The sequence below is a fragment of the Podarcis cretensis genome, assembly GCF_951804945.1.
Source record: "Podarcis cretensis genome assembly, chromosome: 7".
NCBI classification, from domain to species: Eukaryota; Metazoa; Chordata; class Lepidosauria; order Squamata; family Lacertidae; genus Podarcis; species Podarcis cretensis.
Window position 1 is genome coordinate 57,736,520 of NC_137176.1, and position 22,110 is coordinate 57,758,629.

At 41.1% G+C, this 22,110-nt stretch overlaps 1 long non-coding RNA gene across 3 annotated transcripts in view; it reads right to left on the reverse strand.

Moving 5' to 3' along the window:
• Positions 1-2,121: 2,121 nt before the first annotated feature.
• Positions 2,122-22,110, reverse strand: part of LOC307220680 — a 267,382-nt gene continuing 247,393 nt past the window's right edge. For all 3 annotated transcript variants that reach the window (XR_013841032.1, XR_013841033.1, XR_013841034.1), the window contains 2 exons: positions 6,452-6,511; positions 2,122-2,961 (listed from right to left, as the gene is read on the reverse strand). This is a non-coding gene — a long non-coding RNA (uncharacterized lncRNA). The remainder of the gene's footprint in view (positions 2,962-6,451; positions 6,512-22,110) is intronic.

Sequence of the window (22,110 nt, forward strand, 5' to 3'; positions counted from 1 at the left end):
TCATGTATTGTTTTGGAAATACATGCAAAAGGTAAAGGTAAAGGACCCCTGGACAGTTAAGTCCAGTCAAAGGTGACTATGGGGTGCAGCGCTCATCTTGCTTTCAGGCCGAGGGAGCTGGTGTTTGTCCACAGACAGCTTTCCGGGTCTTGTGGCCAGCATGACTAAACCGCTTCTGGTGCAATGGAACACCGTGACAAAAACCAAAGCGCATGGAAATCCCATTTACATTCCTGCCACAGTGGTAGCTATTTATCTACTAGCACTGACATGCTTTTGATCTGCTAGGTTGGCAGAAGCTGGGGCAGAGCAACAGGAGCTCACCCCATCACATGGATTCAAACTGCTGACCTTCTGATCAGCAAGCCCAAGAGGTTCAGTGATGTAGACCACAGCACCACCTGCATCCCCATGTCTTCTTATTTGGTGATTAATGTGTAGATATCAGGAACCATGGGAATTATCCCAGTTCCTCCCCTCTGTGTTCCTGCTTAAATATCTGAAAATGACTTGTCAAGTGAGTAAGGTAATTTTAACTCAGTAAATAGCAGAATGAATTAAAAACACCACCAGTCCTCATGAATTGGAGACAAAAGTTTAAAAAGATATGGGAAGCCCAGAAACAAGTAAACAGAAGGAGACATTGGACAGCATATTTCAGGGCTAGGTCCACAATCCTCATTGTGTTTGTGGAACATCTAAAAAAGGGCTATGGAGAATGGGATTACAATATGTTTTCTGCACCCCGTGATAAATCTGAATCAACTCATTGTGTTGCTGCTACCAAAGGGCATTGTACAAATGACCCAAATAAGTGACCACTTTTAGTAAAAAATGGTTGTTGTAAATGGATAGTTGAGTAACCAAGGGAGGAAGCCGGAGAAGTAGGAAGACTTGGGCTGTACTCATGTGTAATCAAGGCAGGATTCATAGAAGGGATATGAGGCATGTTCTACCTGATTGAAAATAAGTAGAATGGGACGAGATGCTGCAACAGCGTCATCCTCCCCCACCTCACCCTTGTGCAGATGGTGACCACAGAATCCAATCAGGGATCATGTTAGGCTGCCATCTGGCTCCTCGGCTATGACATTAGTTCCATGCATGGATTCTCTGGGGTGGTTGAAAATAGGGATAAACAACTGGTCTGCTCCAAAGGAACAGGTCTATAGGGAAGGGGTCTGAACAGTTCTACCATGGTATCGTTTCAGTGAGATGAATTGGCCAGGGTTACCAATCACAGGTAAGAGATTGGTACACATGAACAATCAGCAGCATGGGTATAGGGCTCTTTCACAGTAATGCTGAACATGTGTCTGCTGGGGGCATTTGTGTTGTGTGCACTGATGTTGGGAGGCGTGGACTCAGGAATTGACTTAACACGTTATGGAATTTGGGTAATGAACAGAGAAAAGAGGCGTCACTGTGAAAGTGTGCTCACCGAGAGGACTATAGCCACCTGCTTACCTGGGAGTAAGCCCCACTGAACTTACCAAGGGTTACTTCTGAGTACACATCTATAGGGTTACACTGTAAAGCATTTGTATTTGAAACATATATGATAGTTCTTTGTAATGCAAATGTATGTTTAAACGTTTTACTGGATACTTTGATGCACAGTAGAATGATCTTACGACTTCCACATCTATGGAAATTTAATTGGGGTGGTAGAATATAAGAGGTGTGCCCAAAGACATGCTCATATCCAGTGAGGGCACAATCTATGTACCCGTGTACGTAAATAGTTGAGATGTACAAATACAATAAGTATTACTTCACCCCTGAAGGCACACTCTGCCATTTGTCTCTTTAGACAGTTTCTCAAACAAACACTCATTTACACAAGCTTTTGTATGTACAGGAAACACCTTGTATTCAGTGTAATATGTGAGCTTGAGTTTGAATTCATTGGGCTGGATCAGGATAAGAGCAAGAGGAATTCTGCCTGAGCAATAGGGCTTCCCTACCTGCCTACACAATAGCCCTCTCTGTCCCTAGAGGTCACTCCTGAAGGTTAAGGGATGGAGAAATCAGAATAATTTAGTAGAGCTTCCTTTTGTGAGTACAAGACTCTTTGTGTATAGAAGGAGAATAAAAAGCAATCATGCAAAATTATTTAATCTACTGTAGTTCTCACAAAACAGTTATATTAATATCTAGTCATATATGTATCTGTGTCTATTGACCCATACATCTATCTATAGTGGCATACATAAACAGGAGTACACATTTAAGCATATATGGCAAAAGGAATATTGCACTGACTGATGAAATCTTGTACAATGTAACATAAAAATTCAATTTAGCAACTGTCTTTTGAAAGTACTTCAATAACACTACTTTCTTGCTCCTAGTGAATGAGGGAATGGGTGAAATATAAGATATTTTTGTGTAATATTTTCAGTGTTATCACTTGATCACGTCCTCTGCAATAACACATTTTTAACAAGGAAAATATGTCTTTGGAATATAAATGTTGTTATTGCCATTTTAGGTGGAGGTCTTTTGTGAAACAAAAATATTTTCTGCTTGCATCAGGATTCCAGGTTGGCCTTCAGCAAGTGTGATACAGTGAATCGGTAAAAGCATCCTTTGGTGAGAAAGCTTATCCCTGTACAGCTTCACACTGCATAGGAAAGAGGCTGAGAGTGTTATAAATAGGGTGCTTCTCATGCATAGTGATTTCTCTCCATGCTTCTGCAGATGTGCAAAATCAAGATTTAGAGGGCTCAGCTGATGCTTGGCAGGTTCCCCCCCCCTTTTTAAATTGCCACCCCCTTTTCTTCACTGCTCTTGATGTACTGACGCCTCTGCTTGTTCTGATGGCTGATTCAGATCACTTATTCCATCAGCCTCACACATGTGATGTTGATATAGGTGCAGGGAGGCAGGATTCTGTGATGCCAGCAAACAGGAGATGGAAACAACCAATGAAAGGTGTCTCTCAGGGAGTTCTGGCTGCTGGGGAGAGAATAAAAGAAAGCAAATTCTCGATTAGCTTCTACCTCTCTCTGAGCAGTTTGATAGACAAATTCAAAAGCACGCTTCTTTAAAAAAGAAAAGGGTTTTTGTTTTGTTTTAAAAATGAAAGATTCAAGCCGTCTGAGGATTAGTCCACCTGCAAAGGAGTAGCAGGGTTAAGCAATGGAGGACTGTAATGCCCCTGATTTTTCAGCTTACATGCTTTAATTGTGTCTTGTGTTAAGACTATGAGGAAATTAAAGACCATTTTCAGAGCTTGCTGCATTATAGACAATTATATGAGATGTATAAGGAAGACAATAAAAAAGGGTTTAGCTACACGATCTCTAGATTTCAGAAGGAGGTTATAGAAGAAGAAGCGAAGCCGCTGAAGAAAGCGTATAGTATTCTGCTAGAATGGGAAACAAAAGATGAGGAGGTCAAATCAGTTATGATCAAATGGGCACAAGATATAGGACGTAATATACAATTTGAGGACTGGGAAAAATTGTGGAAGGTGGATTTGAAATTTACAGATTGTTTTCTCTTGAAAGAAAATTATATGAAAGTGATGTATAGATGGTATATTACACCAGTACAAATGGCAAAAATGTACAAAACCAGGTCAAATACATGTTGGAAATGTAAGGAAAAAGAAGGTACTTTGTACCATATGTGTTGGGAATGTAGAGAAGTTAATTTTGGGGGGAGATGATATATAATGAATTGAAAATAATGTTTAAAATGACATTTGTAAAGAAGCCAGAAGCCTTTTTGTTAGGGATTTTAGGACGAGACCTGCCAAGAAAAACAAAGAACTTATTTATGTACGCGACAACAGTGGCAAGAGGCTTGTTAGCACAAGGATGGAAGAAGGAGGAAATCCCAACGAAAGAACAATGGCAAGAAAAATTGACGAGTTATGCGGAGTTGGCAAAGTTGACACATAAATTATGTGAGAAGGACAATTGTGACTTTAAGGAAGAATGGGAACTTTTTACAAACTATCTAAAAAAACAACAAAATGATTTGAACTCCTTGCCAGGTTTTGAATAAACATCCACAAATTTATTAGTAGAATAGATGACATATAAGGCAATGATATGTACCATTTTTAACATGTAGAGAATGATATGTACAAACAAATCAGAGAGGGGAGCTGAGGGAAGTCCTTAGGGGGTGGGAGAGGGAGGGAAGGGGTAGAATAAAAAAGGGGGGAAATGTAATTGGTTATTTCGATTGATAATTTGTTTTGCTAAAATTGTTTAATATAAAATATATTTAATAGCAATAGCAATAGCAATAACAATAACAGTGTCTTGCGTTCTTCCTGAACTATTGACAAAATGATTAAAGGGGAATGTTATCTCCCCACCTCATCTCTCTGACTTGGAAGTATGAGAAACAAGTAATACAAATTTTGCAGGCATCTTTTCCCTCTTCTCCCAAATCCAGGCTACCTGGGTTTATTTCATTTGCTCTCATTGTTAATATATTTAAACTGCAGACTACGAGGGAGGTACGGATGCTGACTGAGGAGAGGTGTGGGTCGATTTGCTAGCAGTGTATTTTAAGCGCCAGTGAAAACAAGATACTTGCAAACACCACCAATTAACCTGTAACATTAAGCACATAATTTAAAAAAAGATGCAGTGGAAGGTGTTTGTGTATGATAGGCTATCACTATTATCTCCTAGGAAAAATACGGATAATAGCAAAATATTCCATGTGTACTTAAAATCCCAGTTTTACATAATCCTTAATTACAGGAGATTTGCATTGCTTGCCAAAACTGGTAATGTTAATTATTTTCAAAAAGCTTTTCCCTTCAGCTCATGTTTGACTATAACTTTGAATGTCGCATCTGTGTGAAAATATACACAACATGGAGTTGGTTTTATCATTAATTGATCAATAGAACAGTTTGGACTATGCAGAAGCATCAAACACACTGGCAAAAGCTGGCTGGAGAAGCATCTCAGATTTGAAAGGCCTGCCTGAAGGATACAGTTTTTCAAAGACACTTGGAAGGCAGAATGGATGACTCATGCTGAACCTCTCTTGGAAAGCCATTCCATGGGGCAGGGTCTACTAAAGGGGGGAAACTTGGGTGTAGAACATCTATCTTACATGCAGAAGGTCCCAGGTTCAACCCTTGACATCTCTAGGTAGGGCTGGGAATGTTCTGACACCTCTGCACCTGAAACCTTGGAGAGCTCCTACCAGTCAGTGAGTTGTGGTTCGAGGACCCGACTCCCGCTTGGAGGAATAAAGATACGAGGACACAGTATATAAGGTTAATGGGCAAGAAAAGGCCACAACTTTATTGATTACAGCAAGTGAGAAGGTATTGGCTTAGGCATTGGACCACGGAAGATTTTGACTCCACCCCTCGAAGAGGGGTGAGTCTGAAGAGGGGTTAACCACCAGTAGGGGGAGCCTGTTGATGCTAATACAACTATAAGCTCTCCCCTGATGTCACTGAGGGTCGTGCCATGGCCCCCCACCACACGGGCATTGGACAGGATACACGACCGCCCGATTCCTTTAATGGAATACTCAAATTTGAAGGGGTAGGCGATGGCCACACCTTGCCCTTCCCACCAAGCTGCCTGATTGGGTGTTCAGCTGGGGGCGTGGCGCGCCAGCCATGTGGATGGGGCAGGGGGCGTAACGCCCCCAGCGTGATGCGGGAATTGTCTCCCGCCCACAACACCTCCCCTCCGGAAGGAGGAGAGGGCCTAGATGTCGCAATGGTCTGACATGGTATATAAGGCAGCTATCTATGTTCCTAAAGGCTTGGTCCTTGGTAAAGGGCAGCTGGACCTCAGAAGCTGACCTTTTGGTGGGATATTTGGAGTGCTGTCCAGTTCCAGTCCAGTTTAAAGACAAAGAAGACTAAGACAGGAGAGCAAGAGATCTTGAAACTGCACTTCAGTTGCACTCAGATAGCAGACTGAGTATGCACACAGCTCATTTGGTCACTGTGAGATGTATTATATTTCTGATTAAATTATAACAAACATTTCTAAATTTCTGTTTGTTTGTTTGTTTGATATCCTGCCTTTCTCGCAGTGCAGGACCCCAGGCAGTTCACAACACGAATTATAAGTATATGCAGCTAAAAAACACACCAATCAGTTATAAATATTAAAATAAACACAGGCAGATAAGTTACAATAATAAAAAGAGCCTTGAATCAAACCAATTTAAAACCACAACAGGAGAAGAAAATAGGAAACAAGCATCAATAAAAGACCCTGGCTACAACAGAAAGTTAGTGGTCAAAGGTTTATCTTTGGCTGTCGGTGAGAAGGGACCAGGCTAGAAGGGACTTCTACAATCTGGGAGCAACTGCTGAGAAGGCTCTCTCATCTTCTTACCAAATGTGCCTGTGAGGGTGGGTGGGTGGGTGGGGGAAACAAGGGAAAGGCCCCACTGAAGATCTCAAAACTAGGGCAGACTCATAAAGTGGTATATGTTCACAAACCTTTAGTCTTCTTGTTTGGTGATTAATTTCCTGCTTTTGGGAGGTGCAGAAGTGGTGACCCTAGGAATGCGAGAAGAGCAACCATATATTAGAAATGTTGGAATTGTCATCCTGTTTCTCTGAGGTTAAAGGCCACCTCATAAATTGTCCTCCCCACCCCCTCAACTAATGTGGATATTAATCTTCATCTAGGGAAAAAATGGGACAATGGGATCCTGAATGCTCATCATTGTCTGAAAATCTAAAGCTTTCTAAGGATCATAGGAAGCTGCCTCACACTCTGTCAGACCACTGACACCTTGGCTAAGTGTTGTCTACACTGGCAGGTAGCAGCTCAACAGGGTTTCAGACAGGGGATTCTCTCAGTCCTATCTGAAGATGCATATTTACAACTGTGACAGTAAAACACAGCTGCAGAATATTGCAGTTGGTACAGTTTTCTCACTGTGACAATTGCACAAGAAAGGAAGACCCGGAAGCAAGGGGGTGCCATTGTTTTCTTTAACCCATGCATAAGACGGGCAAACACTTGCCTTTGTCAAATGATTAAAGAAAGAGTCTGCAACTTGCATGTTTGTCAACATAAACAAAATCAAATGATTGCTCAGCGGGAAGGAGCCCCAGGAAATCCAAAGATTTTATTTATTTATTTTTTTACTAATTAGGAAAATAATACTGTCTGCTTAATGATTACTTTGCACTGGCTGCTATCAAGCAATGGCAGAATGGCACTTTCAATCTGGTGTCATGGAACATCGGACAAACTTTGACAAATCTTCTGGTATCATTTTTACAACAAGGAAGAGAAATTTAGTCTAGAAGGTTAAAGCAAAGTTGACTTTTCTATCCCATTTCCACCTGTAAAGTTTAGTTTAAAAATTACTATACTAATAAGCATCACTCATGAATTTCCATTAGCTTCTTGTCCACTCTTAGGAATTTAAAATGATTTGCAAGAATGTAGGTAGATCACCTTCCATACTCCCTCCCCTTCTGGAGTATGCGATTACTCACTTTATTTTATTTATAAGATTTCTTACATGAGTCAAGAAACAAAAAGGTAGACCAGCAGGAGTTGGCTGTAACTCTAATTCTGACACTGATTGCTAGAGTTGTATCTTCTTGTCTGTTCATGTTTAAATATAACTTCTGTTTTAATTTTCTGTGGTGGCATTGTGTCGTGCACTTAAGCCACAAATAAAGTCAAAACAAATATTATTTATGTAAGCAAAGCATGCCCAACAACTATGGCATCATTCAGTAATTTGTTCCAGGCCAAGTCTAATCTGCTTGCCTTATTTTCTGACTGAGCCAACCCTGTCACTAGGCAGAGTGAGATGACCACCTCAGGAGACAGATGCTAGGATGGGAATGTGGACTATGCCCCTTCCCCAGTAATCTCGTGTGGAAGTGAGGTGCTCAGGTTCGCTCTGTGTACTTAGACCTCTCATGTTATCTAGGGGTAAAAAGAATATTTGTCAAGATATTGTGAATCTAAGTATGACAGGTTTCTGTGGGTTGAAGAAAACTGAAAGGGTAAACAAATTAAGATCATTTAAAGTTATCCTCACCTCTTTTCTGCAACCAGCTATATTTAACAATCATTGTAGCTAAAAGAGGGATTTTGAAAAGGCTGCTTAAGCATGAAAAGTGTGTGATTGATAAAGGCACAGATCACTATCACCTTTGAACAAGCATGTGAGCTTTGCCCAGTACATAATGGGATTTGCTAGTGCTTCATTCTATAGCACTGATGTTGAAAGGGAGGGGAAAATTAAGAACCATTAAAAATATATGGCATTTTGAATTTTCTAGTTGTCCTGCTTTCTGGTAGATACTGCTTTTTAAATAAACTGACTTATGTATGTTAAGTCTCAGAAACCTTAAAGTTATTGGGGGCAGGCAGGCAATCTCTTCAGATTATTCTCTTCTTTGCTCTTCTCTAAACCTCCTGACAAATTTACTATCATAAATAAATGGGACCCCTCCCCACAATAACTTTAGCATGGTAAGGGGAAGGACTTGGTTTACTCAGTCTAATGATCTCTGGCAGACAAGCAGCCTGATAAGCAGCAATGACTCTCTGTCAGTTTTATGTATGTTTATTTACAAGAAAAACACATCCAGAGAACGTCTTTCTGCCTGCTCACATTAACAGTAGTTGATCAGTCCCTCCCCTCAACAGGAAGGATGCCAAAATCCCGCTTTTCTTCTCCTTCCCTTTCGTTGTTCTCTGAGCTTCACCAGTCTCCTAGTACAGGGACTGAATGCCTGGCCTGCCTCCTCAGAAGACACAGCCTCAGACTCTGGCTTATCTGCTGGTTGCCTGGCAACGCTTTGGCCACCTTCCATCTCTCCCTCTCCTTGGGAACTAACAGTGTCTTCCTTTTCTAGACTCTGACAGCCAGCTCTCATCTGCAGAGTCAGCCCCTTGCTTGCTTATCTCAATTTTTGAGGCCGACTCTTCCACTGCACCCTGGGGGGCCAACATTCCTGAAACCCAGCATAGTAAGCCAAACAATGGTTTAGTGGGCCACCTCGATGTGTGGGCTCTCATAGAAGAGCTTGCAGCTGCTTTGCTCCTCTCCACTCTTTGGCTACAGCTCACAGTTAGGGAGCTTTTCAGATTCTAATTCCATTGGAGCAGAGCAAGATGGAAAAGTAAACTACAACATTTCATTAAATTCCAACACAAATAAACAGCAACATTGACCATTGCCTATTCATTAGATTTAATTAGAAATAAATTAGGTCATGTTGTACGAATTAAAATTCTGTAGAATAGTTTCAGAATAAACCTTTTAAAAATAATAATAATGATGAATGAATTAACTTCCCCTAGTGTAGGATTACTTTTTATATACTCAGTTTTTGAGGTTGTTTCCAGTTTGGCATTGTCAGGAATGTATCATTAGATGCTTATAGACATTTGCAGCAACTGAGTTTATCAAGTAATTTGCAGTCCTGTTTCAACATTAAACTGTTTTTTTTTTTTTAAAGACACACACCACACAGTCATGTTTAACTATATATGGATGTACTTTCTCACAAAATGTACATTTCTGAACTATGTTCCATCAAAGTATGCATTTCTGAAAGTATTCTATCATAAAATAAATATATTTAAAGTATATGCATTTTTTATGCTTTTGAGCTCAGTATGGCACCACAAGATTCAGAGAAGTGAGAAATCAACAAAATGAAGGCATTTTTATTTACTCAGTGATATGGAATGTGCAGATTAGGTCAGTTCATATGGATTTGCAAAAAATGATTTTTTCAAGCAACCCTACTTATATTTCATCATTACAGTAAAAGTGTTTCCAAATACTCTATGCTATAACATCAAAATATTCATCAAAATGGCTGTGATTCTGCATTGCAGGAAGTTGGACTAGATGATCCTTTGTGTCACTTATAACTCCACAATTCTATGATTCTATGATATTCCAAAAAACAGTTCAAACGTATTGCTTGAAACCATAGGTCATTGCAATGTTAAAAAACACAATAAAACAGATGGAACAGATAAAATGCAACAAATGTGTTGAGAAATAAAGCAGAAATAATCATAGATCAATGAAAAAAATAATCAAAACCTGGGAGTTGAACCTTCAGATGATAAAGTTGCCAACTCTAGCTAAGGCAGCTGTTTACCTCGATTTAAATCTCCATCAGACCATTTTCTGATTTCACTATTGAACATAGCTAAACATACAAAACCAAAATTGAAATAATAGAGACAATCAGGCTTCTCCAGTAGTATATTTTACATTTGCCTTGTAAAATTTGGCTTGTGTGTTGGCTTTCAATATGTTCTGGGAGCTGAGTTGCTAATGTAGGTCATCATAATTTGGCATAGAAGCCACTGTCATTGTGAAATGTTGCAATGAAAAACATGTAGACAGAGCCTTCAATGCATACAGATATCTTTTCTCCACCCATAGTAACTGATGGATGCTTCTGAAGTTTTTGTATACATACATATCCTTCCGTAGAAATTGTATAAATAGTACTACTGAAGAAAATCTCTTCAAAAAGAGAAAAAGATTCTGTTTTAGTCTTGCTTAAATATGTTAGAATGTATTGACAAGGTCTCTGTATTTCATTCAGAGCATCATTGCTCCTGCAGGCATCTTGGGATGTTTGCAGTTGTTTGCGTGAAAATTACAGAACAGATGTCATTTTCTAGAGGGTGAAAAGCATTTCTTTGATATTCTAGTTACACAAGAGTGTTTGTATTTAAATGCAAGCTAAACACAATGAAGAGTGTTAGTGCAATAAATGTTTTAAATACAATAGAAGAAGTTGTGCAAGTGTAAGTCCAAATGATTTAAGATGAGAATGTACTCTTCAGAAAGGACTGCAGCTTTCATATTTTGGAGTTTCATCCAAAGCCACATCTGCACTACACATTTAATGCTGCATAATGACACTATAAACAATCATGGCTTCCCCCAAAGAGGCCTGGGAATTACAGTTCGCTGAAGGTACTGTGAGTTGTTAGGAGACCCCTATTTCCCTCACAGAACTACAATTCCCAGAGCTCCCTGGGAAGAGGGATTTATTGTAAAGCCAGTCTGAGAAGTAAAGCAGTATGGTACTGCTTTAAATGGACTTTGGGCTCATTCATATTTCTGTTTGTGGCATAATTTCTAGGCACAGATCCATGATTTCCAGACACAGACCAGAGATGTTTTTTTTTAAAAAAAAACAGAAAACAAACAAACAAACAAAAATCCTGCCACTTCCCCTGAATCAGAACATTTGGGTTTTCAGCGGATTGACGTTTGTTCCAATTCAGCAATAGAGAGCAGGTTTTCCCAGGGAATATGGCAGGCAGGGAAAAAACAATCTGCTCAGATCTGCATCTGCAAGTCACAGACCTAGAAATCACGTCATAAACAGAAGTGTGGATGAGCTCTTAGAGGGGGAGGGATTAAAATGACATGTAGTTTAACTCAGTGGTCCATGACCACGCCATCTGCTGCTCCAGATTTCATTGCACCACAAAATGAGAATGTGTAGACCAGAAACGTTGCCTTCACAGTACCTTTGAATGTTCTGTAGAAATTAATGAATCTTCCACTTTAAGTGTTCAGAATCAAGGTGACTGTATCAAGTGACAGTATATGGAGCATTATAGCTTCCTCACGGAAAGTTGGGCTTGAGAAATAATGTGTGTAATGGAAATTGGTAACTGAATTTTAATAAACATTCATTCCCAGGAGGACTTGTGTGTACTGTAAATATACAACGCTACTTATCAAAGCAACATTCCTTTTCAACTGAAGAAATGTTAATTAGTATTATTTTTGTTTCCCCATCATTTTCTCTTTTTAATCCAAATAATTCATTACGTTCAAAGCAAAGCTGAATGTGTATTGTCCTTGTTTTCTTTCTGAAAAGTCATTTTTCAGATTGCCAAACTCCCTAGCTGTCAGTGTTTTCACGTTGTACGAAACATATTTTCATTTTTTAAAAAAAATGTGTTAGGGAGGCATAGCACACTGCATTAGAATTATAACATTTTTGTGACCTGACTGATATTTTCAGCAGCCCTAAGGCTGGATCCTTCTTTCAAATGAAAACTCTAGCCCCCTTACATGTGCAGCACAGACAGGACAGTGGGGGTGCACCTCTGACCCTACATGTGAGGTCATGTGGTAGCTACATGCGGGCTTTCTCCATCTTCTGGGACCTTGATCATGCAACAGTCCAGAATGCCAGGAAAGCCTATGTGCATAAAGGTCTATATGTGTAGGCTTTCTCTGTGCATAAAATGGGGTCATCAAGGATGAGGCCAGCAGTGTCATGCAACCTCAGGAAGGGGCCAGAGCTCTGTCCCTGCAGCTTCTGTGTCTTGTTATGGAATCTTCTATGAGGGCCACACTGAGTTAAGTACTGAGAACTTTTGTAAAACATTTCCCTTGATGTGTTTGTCTTGATGCTTAAATGGCACTCTGAGAGACACTGTGGAACTTGTGTCTCATAGAGATAGTGGTTGTTCATGCTGAAATCCCTAATAATTTTTTATTGATGTCCATCAGAGCAGTAACATATAAGGTCAGATCTCATTGACTCATAAATAGCCCTACATCTGCACACTGTATTTGTAATAATTTCTATAGCACTTTTTGGTGTATAAAAGTACCTTCATATTCTCTTGTCTCATTGATCTTTTCAGCAGCTCTGTGATGAATCAAGCTGCTGAGAAATGCTTTTCGCAAAACAACTCCACGACTTCCATTACTGAGCAGGTATTTAATGCTAGATCTCCAACATCGAAACTCACCACCAAACCAAAGTGGTGTTTAATATGTTTTCTGGGGTCCTTACAAAATCTCTACTCAGTCCATCTGTCAAACTTCAGTATTTCCACTGAAGGAAGAAGGTGCTTATTGCTATGAATGCTGATACATTTACTTTATATTTGAGTTAAGTTATGGAAACCTGGTTTTTAAACATTGTTTATTGAATCCTATGCCTATAAGGCACTGTGCCCCCAAAATTATTTTTTATTGCGGGGAGGGGGCATTGTGTGAGATCACAGCAACCCAAATGACCTTCATGCTCGCTAGTTAAAAAATGAGAAGATGGCATCCCAGATTTTGGCTTCAGAGTGTTGGTATGTTAAACCTTTATATTGTGTTTGGAGTGTGGTGACCAAATCAGTTTGTGTTCTTCATGATCAGGGGATAAAAGTGGTCTGATAACAAAACATCCTCTTCTCATTATCATCACCATAAGAGACACCTTAAAGTAATTATTCTGTTCGAAGCAAGGCAGCACAACCTTTCCCCTTTGATTCCCCATGGATGTGTGAAGTATCCCAGTGCCAATCGACATGGCTTGGCCTTGGTCATCCTTCGGACAGAGCAGCTCTCCAGTTCTCACAAATGAGGCCTCCTTTCCCAGTTTTGCCTCATACAGGGGGGCAAGCAGGCAACAACACCATTACCTGCCTTACTACTTTATAGCAAACAAAGAGGAGATAAAAACTTTAGAGCGCGATTGCTTTCAAAATGTTACTTCTCAGACAGACTCCCCTACCACTGTCAAATGTGAAAACAAGTTAAAAGCTTGTGTTAAATGGTTTGTGACTAATACACTGCCCCTTTAAATAACTGAGCTTAAAACCATTCGAATGAGCAATATTACCTGTCAGATGGAACTACAGTTTTCAATTTCATTGCACCTGGAGTAAAACCCATTACTTTTTTGCGAAATGCCATTTCATTTGTCCTCTCAGCATCACCACCAGCAACAGCAGCAAGCAAAAACTATGAAGTTTGCATTTAATTAGCCAGGCCTGTATCCTTCCAGCGCATCTCCGGATGTAAAACATCTCAACCAAACTGGGAAGCACAAGAGATAAGCAGCAATATGGCCTCTCCCCAACTTCCTTCCTTCCCTCTTCATAGCTGCCCCTGCAGTCTGTGGAGGGGTTCAGGCCAGATTGCTTTGGCTCATGTCCTGTGGATTACTTCAGTGGTGAGCACTCTTTGGGGAAAGAATGGTGCCTGCCAATATCTGTAAACACTACCAGACAACTTCTGTTAAATCAGAAGTAGCTGCTGCCTCTGTGTGCCTGTGTCTCTCTGCCTTTGTCTCCTACGTGTTTTGGTTTGCAGCCATTAATAGCTTGGCCTCCACAAAGCGGTAGCAAAGGGGAGTGTGTCAGAGCAGCGGGCCAAAATTAAATTACCGCAACCTCGCGCTTTGCATTAAAGCCTCCACTAAGTGATGGAAGCTGGTAATCGTCCCAATTTTCGTTAAAGACAATGGCCCTCCATGCAACTGGCTACATTCAGTTAATTCATGCTGTCAGCTTTCCTTTATTGGCTGCGGGGAATGCAGTATTGATTCCTGAACTTAGCGGCAGCACAAAGAACCACTAGTGCATGGTCAAAATGCAGCAATAAAAAGAGCCTGGCAGCTTGAGGAAAAGCCACCATTCCGCTGCAGAAACAAGGTCAATTAAAGGACAGTGCAGCACAATATAAATAGCATCGCCATTCCTCTTCAGCCAGGATGATATCACGCTGGCAAGATGACAGTAAATAAAAGAGAAGCTAATGCAGAATAATATAAAGGAATCTGATGTAATTTAATTTCAAGTCTTCCACCATTTTGAAAATGCTAGCAATAGCAAAATACATTTCCCTCTTTAAGTAAGAGTTAGCGATTTCTTCCTAAAGTAATCCTTCTGTAATAAAAACTGAGTGTAAATTAGCTCACGCGCATTAGTCACATGTCAGGTGGTAGATGTTCTGTTTGGAAAGGAAGAAGCTGCAGCTGTGATGCCTCATGACTGCTAGATGCTTGGTTTTTATTACCTGTTTTGAGTTCCTTTTCAGTATCAGATTATTTTAATAATGAAACAATAATAAGTAATTTTAGCTAATGGGGTTCACATGATGTAACATGGCGTTGTGGTCATTTGCCTTAATATAAAATATATTGCTTGTTGCCAGCTGACAATTACATTTTAAAATATATCATATGCTGGTAAAGAGTCTCTCTCTCTCTCCCTCCCTCTCTCTCTCTCTGTGTAAAAGTGTGTAAGTGTAAGCAAGTGTGTTTAAGTGTAAAATAGCTTGCTATTGGATCCTTTGCATCCAAGCGACCTCCATCATTATGAAAAAGGACATACACTTCACCTTTCCTCTGTTCAGAACCGATAGGAGGGTGGGTATCCAATCTTAGCATCCAATGAAATGTGAGGATGTTTGAGGGAGGTTGTTCATTGTAGGAGAGATCAAACCAGTGCAAACAGGATCTAAATAGGAAGAGCAAGCACTTTCTGGTATATTGTGGATTTTTGAGACAGTATTTACTGAGACATTTTGTGCACACCATAGCAGGTACTAGAGGGGAGTGGGCTGGTGGATATGAGGATGTGAGTTGGGATGGCAGTCCAGGAGGTGTATATTTTAATAACAACATGCAAGGCTGTGCTTGCATCTGAAAGAAGATGAAAGCAACCTGGACTTGGGAAAGAAAAAGGGAAAGAATGTTATTTTCTGAAAATTCAAGAGAAGCACAGATTCAGTGTAGTGCTAAGGAGAATTCTATCAGCGGAAGCATTTCTGCTTGCCTGACAAAATGATCAGAGGGTTCTGTCTTGGGCCCAGTCTTATTCAACATCTTTATCAACGACTTGGATGATGGACTCAAGGGCATCCTGATCAAATTTGCAGATGACACCAAACTGGGAGGGGTGGCTAACACCCCAGAGGACAGGATCACACTTCAAAACGACCTTGACAGATTAGAGAACTGGGCCAAAACAAACAAGATGAATTTTAACAGGGAGAAATGTAAAGTATTGCACTTGGGCAAAAAAAATGAGAGGCACAAATACAAGATGGGTGACACCTGGCTTGAGAGCAGTACATGTGAAAAGGATCTAGGAGTCTTGGTTGACCACAAACTTGACATGAGCCAACAGTGTGACGCGGCAGCTAAAAAAGCCAATGCAATTCTGGCCTGCATCAATAGGAATATAGCATCTAGATCAAGGGAAGTAATAGTGCCACTGTATTCTGCTCTGGTCAGACCTCACCTGGAGTACTGTGTCCAGTTCTGGGCACCACAGTTCAAGAAGGACACTGACAAACTGGAACGTGTCCAGAGGAGGGCAACCAAAATGGTCAAAGGCCTGGAAACGATGCCTTATGAGGAACGGCTAAGGGAGCTGGGCATGTTTAGCCTGGAGAAGAGGAGGTTAAGGGGTGATATGATAGCCATGTTCAAATATATAAAAGGATGTCACATAGAGGAGGGAGAAAGGTTGTTTTCTGCTGCTCCAGAGAAGCGGACACGGAGCAATGGTTCTAAACTACAAGAAAAAAGATTCCACCTAAACATTAGGAAGAACTTCCTGACAGTAAGAGCTGTTCGACAGTGGAATTTGCTGCCAAGGAGTGTGGTGGAGTCTCCTTCTTTGGAGGTCTTTAAGCAGAGGCTTGACAACCATATGTCAGGAGTGCTCTGATGGTGTTTCCTGCTTGGCAGGGGGTTGGACTCGATGGCCCTTGTGGTCTCTTCCAACTCTATGATTCTATGATTCTATCTTCCCTCTGCTCTAGGGTTCTCCTAAGCCTCCAGAACAGATTTGGAGAGGGTATATAGGGGGAAGAGAGAGGGGGGAAATTCCTCTTCTGCTATCAAGAATCCTTGCATGGGCTTGTCCTAATCAAGGGAAGTAATAGTACCACTCCATTCTGCCTTGGTCAGACCATACATGGAGTACCGTGTCCAGTTCTGGGTGCCACAACTTACAAGAAAGGAAATCCGACTAAACATTAGGAAGAACTTTCTGACAGTAAGAGCTGTTCGGCGATGGAATGGACTCCCTCAGAAGATGGCAGACCCTTGTTCCTTGGAGGTTATAAAGGTCATCTGTCAGGGATGTTTCATTTAAATTCTTGTATTGCAGGGGTTGGACTAACGACTCTCAGGATCCCTTCCAACTCTACATTTCTATGATTCTATTAATATGGTATGGCCCAGAATAAAGATAGGAGCAAAATCTTGCTCCAGAACAGAAGGAAGGGAATCTTAAAGTCCTCCTACAAAGGAACCTTAAATTATTTGGATCCCAACTGTAAAGCAATCTTTTGGGCTTCTCCCTCTCCACTGTTTATTTTCCAGAACAATGCTAATTTATTTGGGGTTCTGGGTTGTTGTTTTTAACAAGATTTTTTTTTTACCTTCCTAATTGCTTCTGTTCTTGAAGCCTTGCCTTCCATCCAGACAGTAATCTTGAAGCCACTTATGAGATGGTACTGGAGGGATGAATGGCTAACATCACAATTAAAACCATTACTTCAGAAAAAAATGAATGAAATGTAGTCTTCAGATTTAATACCAGGGGCAAGAAAATATACAAGCTAAAATTACTAACACAGGTGGAAACAATGACAGCAAGGCATTTACTTGTTTCAGTCAGAGATTTCAAAAGCAGTGGGATATGCCAGATTTCTCCTGTTCAAGTGAAGACCCCAGGTGCTGTTTGATTCCTCCAAGGTACCCTTGAGATGAAACCAAAGGGTTAAGATATGCTTAGATACTTCAGAGCAATGAGGCTGATCTGAATGTGCGTTCATTGTTCTCAGTGCAAATGTGTCTATCTTTAAGTTTGTATGCTCACAAAAATGGGAGATTAGTGGCTTTCTAGTAGAGATTTTGCATGTAAGAGGTTCCAGGTTTAAACCCAGCACCTCTGGCACAGTTGAAGTTCAGCAAATGTGAAGCAAAAGACAGCTGTGCACCTTGCTGACTGAATTGCCACAACTCAACCAGAAGCCATCAGAAAACAATAGTGCAAATGATATGATACAGGCATGCACAATCATGCAGTGTTTTTAATGTTTTTCTCTTATTTAGTATAGGCCAGGGGTGGAGAATCTGTAGCTTTCCAGGTGCTGTTAAACTATTATTCATTGATCGAGAAAAATATTTGTATACTACTGTATCATATATCACAACGGTATGCAACAATATGAAAACATAAAGCCAAATAATAAAATAATAAAAAGTTAAAAGCAAGTTAAAAGCAAAAAGAAATTAAAAACAAACACCAAGAGACCATTTTGGGGGATGTACTCTTATCTATGGGACGCAGGTGGCGCTGTGGGTTAAAGCCTCAGCGCCTAGGGCTTGCCGATCGAAAGGTCGGCGGTTCGAATCCCTGCGGCAGGGTGCGCTCCCGCTGCTCGGTCCCAGCGCCTGCCAACCTAGCGGTTCGAAAGCACCTCCGGGTGCAAGTAGATAAATAGGGACCGCTTACCAGCGGGAAGGTAAACGGCGTTTCCGTGTGCGGCTCTGGCTCTGGCCAGAGCAGCGATGTCACGCTGGCCACGTGACCCGGAAGTGTCTCCGGACAGCGCTGGCCCCTGGCCTCTTAAGTGAGATGGGCGCACAACCCCGGAGTCTGTCAAGACTGGCCCGTACGGGCAGGGGTACCTTTACCTTTACCTTTACTACTCTTATCTATCTATCTATCTATCTATCTATCATCTATCTATCTATCTATCTATCTATCTATCTATCCATCCATCCATCCCTGACTTGCCCAATGTATGGTCATCATCATCATTTGGACTACAACTCACATCATCCCTGAGCATTGGCCATGCTGGCTCTGACTCAGTAATATGCTCTGAGTTCTTCTTATACATTACCTCCCTCTTCCCCACTCTCCTCTTTCACTCCCTGCCCTATACTTCACCCACTTCACCTTATTTGAAAACTGCAGTCAGCAAGGCAAAGGAAACTAGGACATGTTCCTCTTCACATACATATGTGGAGGAGCATGGGCAGGCAGCCAGGATTTTGGAGAGACTCTTCCTCAGAGTGTATAGCAATGGCAGCACCATCTGCTACATGTGAAAGTGTTGCCCTCCCTACCCAGCTCCCCACTTGCAGGTAGATCAATTTCTAATACTTGGTCAAAAAAGTCGAAGGAATCTGCTGATAATGAGAATGGGGTGGTGTATTTGATCTTGTGGCCACATCACCCTTGTGAAATATGTCAGATAAGTGGCACATTTATTTATTCACTTATTCTTTAGGTCATTTCCAATCTGCAGCACAGGGCAGCTTCACGTAGTAAATCATTAAAATGATAAAATCATGGCCTGACACTAAAAATACAGCAGGGCAGCAACAATAAATACCTAAGCAGATGGGAGGCCCTCCTGATGTAAAACTAACCACAGATTAAATGCCTCGATAAACAAAAACATTTCCAACTGGTGTTTAAATATCAAATACCACCTGGAAAGGAGTTTGAAAAGCAGGGTGACGCTACCAAAAACACCCTGCCTTTTGCAGGAATAGACTGAAGCATCAGTTTTAGTTTCTTTCAGTTTCTCATTTTTCCACATCTTAAATTCCATTCTCCATATTTCCACAGCAATTTTCTAAAAAAAGAGAAATCCGCATGAAAATTCACCAGCTTCTTAATACACATTTTTTTGAATGCAGTTTTGGAAGCAATTTCTCATTCAGTTGATTGGAGGTACTGAAAAGTCTCTTGTGCAGCGTGTCCCAAGAGCCAACTGCCATCTGATTACCAGCACTTGTGAACAAGGTTTCCCAAGCAAAGACAATCAACTGATTTTTCAAGACTTTCAAGACTTGAGTAGTGCTGCATGCAGGGCTTCACCAGTACCAACAAGCAGCCGATTGCTGGCACTGGTGAAGACCTCATTGTGAGATTAGGGGACTGAGAAATGGCCCCATTCATGTGCCAAACAAAACTCGCAGGGATGTGTAGAGATAAGGATCTGGCCCCTGGGCCAAATCCAGTTCCCCACACCTACTGAGGTATGTGGCAACAGTACACTGAAGGTATAATGTTTCTCATTTAAGTAAGTATGTAATATTCTAAAGTTTGTTCTGGAAGTTACTTGTAAAAATGGGTTTACTGAGATTATATGTGTGAGCAGTCAGGATTTGAGACTAAAATATGACTCATTGAATAGATTTAGACAGGTTGACTAGTTTCTCCCAAGGCATTCTTCTATTAATATCCCGTGATTCACTCTTTGAATACTGTCTGGAACTCACCGAATTTAAACAAGTATTTTGCCTTAATTTGAAAATTATCACCATAATCAACCACTGAGATGATGTAAAGTGAACTATCGTACCACAGAGCCTTAATGTTAAAAATGTTTTATCTCAGATTCAGTGGTTATACATAACCAAGTTATCTAAATGGTGCCAACTAAGACCCATAATGTGTCTGTGATGTGACATAGCTATGGATTCCAGCTCTGCTACTGGGTGCAATCCATGAAATTAATGAGTCCTTTCACAGGGATTTTTCCCCCTGTGGATTGTGCCAATTTCAATGCCATACCTGCAGAAAAGGGAAAAAGATTTTGACAAGGAGCATTTATTGGACCACATACAGAAAGAGCATCAAATTTCTTCACTTTGACTAAGTTCATATTTTTTTGAGAAAAGCACAATGGGACTCAGAGATAGATGAGAACACTACTCATGAGCTTTGCTGGCTCCCCAGCCTCCTGCAACCTCTCAAAACTGGCTCCTGAGCACTGAGGAACCTTCTGGAATGGAGTATGATGATGTATCTTAAAGGGCAACAGGACAGGGAAATTAGGAGAATTAGTGCCTTGCACTGGTGGAACTGTGTTTGTGGTCATGGATCCAAGTCACAGGCATGAGGAACTTGTGGCCCTCCAGCTGTTGTTGGACTCCAACTCCTGTTGGCCATGCTGATCATTGGCCATGCTGGCTAGGGCTGATGGGAGTTGGAACCCAACAACATCTGGAAGGCCACAGGTTCCTCACCTCTTCTGCAGAAAGTGATGATCTGTTTATTTCTTTTTTAAAAAATCATTCATGTTAGTACGAGCAATATAACTGCAAAAGTCAAGAATTCAGAGGAACATACAAGTTTGGTGACTACTGATGTGGACACATAATAAACTGTGTCATTAACCCACTCCCACCCCACAAGCTCATGACTGATGCCACCAATATCTGAGATCATGAACAGCTTTCAAAGCTAATGACCACCCACAATCATCTTGCTTTACTTAGTAAATAAGGACTGTACTTCGTAATATCTTTTGAGTAGGACAAGAAATTATCCCTACTTAGGTGGGGGGCCTGAGACTTTTTGGTATCTGAGTCGAACCACAAAATGTCCCTCCAATGAGGAAAGAAAGGGTGAGTGAAGATGTATATCCAGGAACAAGGGATCTATGTTGGAATCTGCTGTCCCTGTGGATCCTGCTGCCTGAGGTGGTTGCTGTCCCCTCCTCAGGCAGTGGTGGACACTCAAGTGTGAAAAGACAAATTTGGGTCCTTCCATGCAATTCCACGCTTCTCTTTTCAGAGCCATTCCTTTTGATGCCACGTTTGTCATTGCCCCACACCACCATTTAACAACAAGCAACCTAGAATTCTGAATAGTAGTAACATGCCTATTAAACTGAGGACAAGGCAACTGTGTGTCATATTACCTGCTAAGATGCTAGCCAAAATGAAGTCTTCCTCAACTTATCCAAATCCTCAAAATCAATTTCTCTTCAATTAAGCCAGCTGTTCTCCCTATTCCACAAAGAATAAAAACCTTAATTTCCCTTCCTATCCAATGCATTTGGATCAAGGCCTGTCCACTCACGAGACAGACTGAAGCAGCCGCTTTTGGCATAGGTGTCCCACTTGCCTCTGCCAGCACTGCCAGGGTTGAATGGCAGCAGCTTCCTGTGACCCCAGTAAACAAGACTTCAGCATAGGCAGGTATAGGGGAGACAAGGGAGGCACCTTCCCATTTTACCTCAGGTGGTGAAACATGATTGGACACCCCTGATCTGGATCTTCTCTGGCCTGTTTCTTAAGGAAGAGGGACTTGGACAATACATTGTGGCTGCACGGGAACAGCCAGCCACCATCAGACTGCTTCTACCATCTCTCCTTTTCTTTGTTAAAGAGAAAGAGATGTTTTCAGGGTTCTGTTACATGTGCTTCATGTAATGGGAAGTTGGGCCTTGAAATACATGACCACTAATAAGCAGAACAAATCCATTAAATTAATTTTCACGGAGAACTCGCAACAGCCATCAGATAGCAATGACCTTACTAAATCTCCTCTGGATCAATTTTAACTGCAT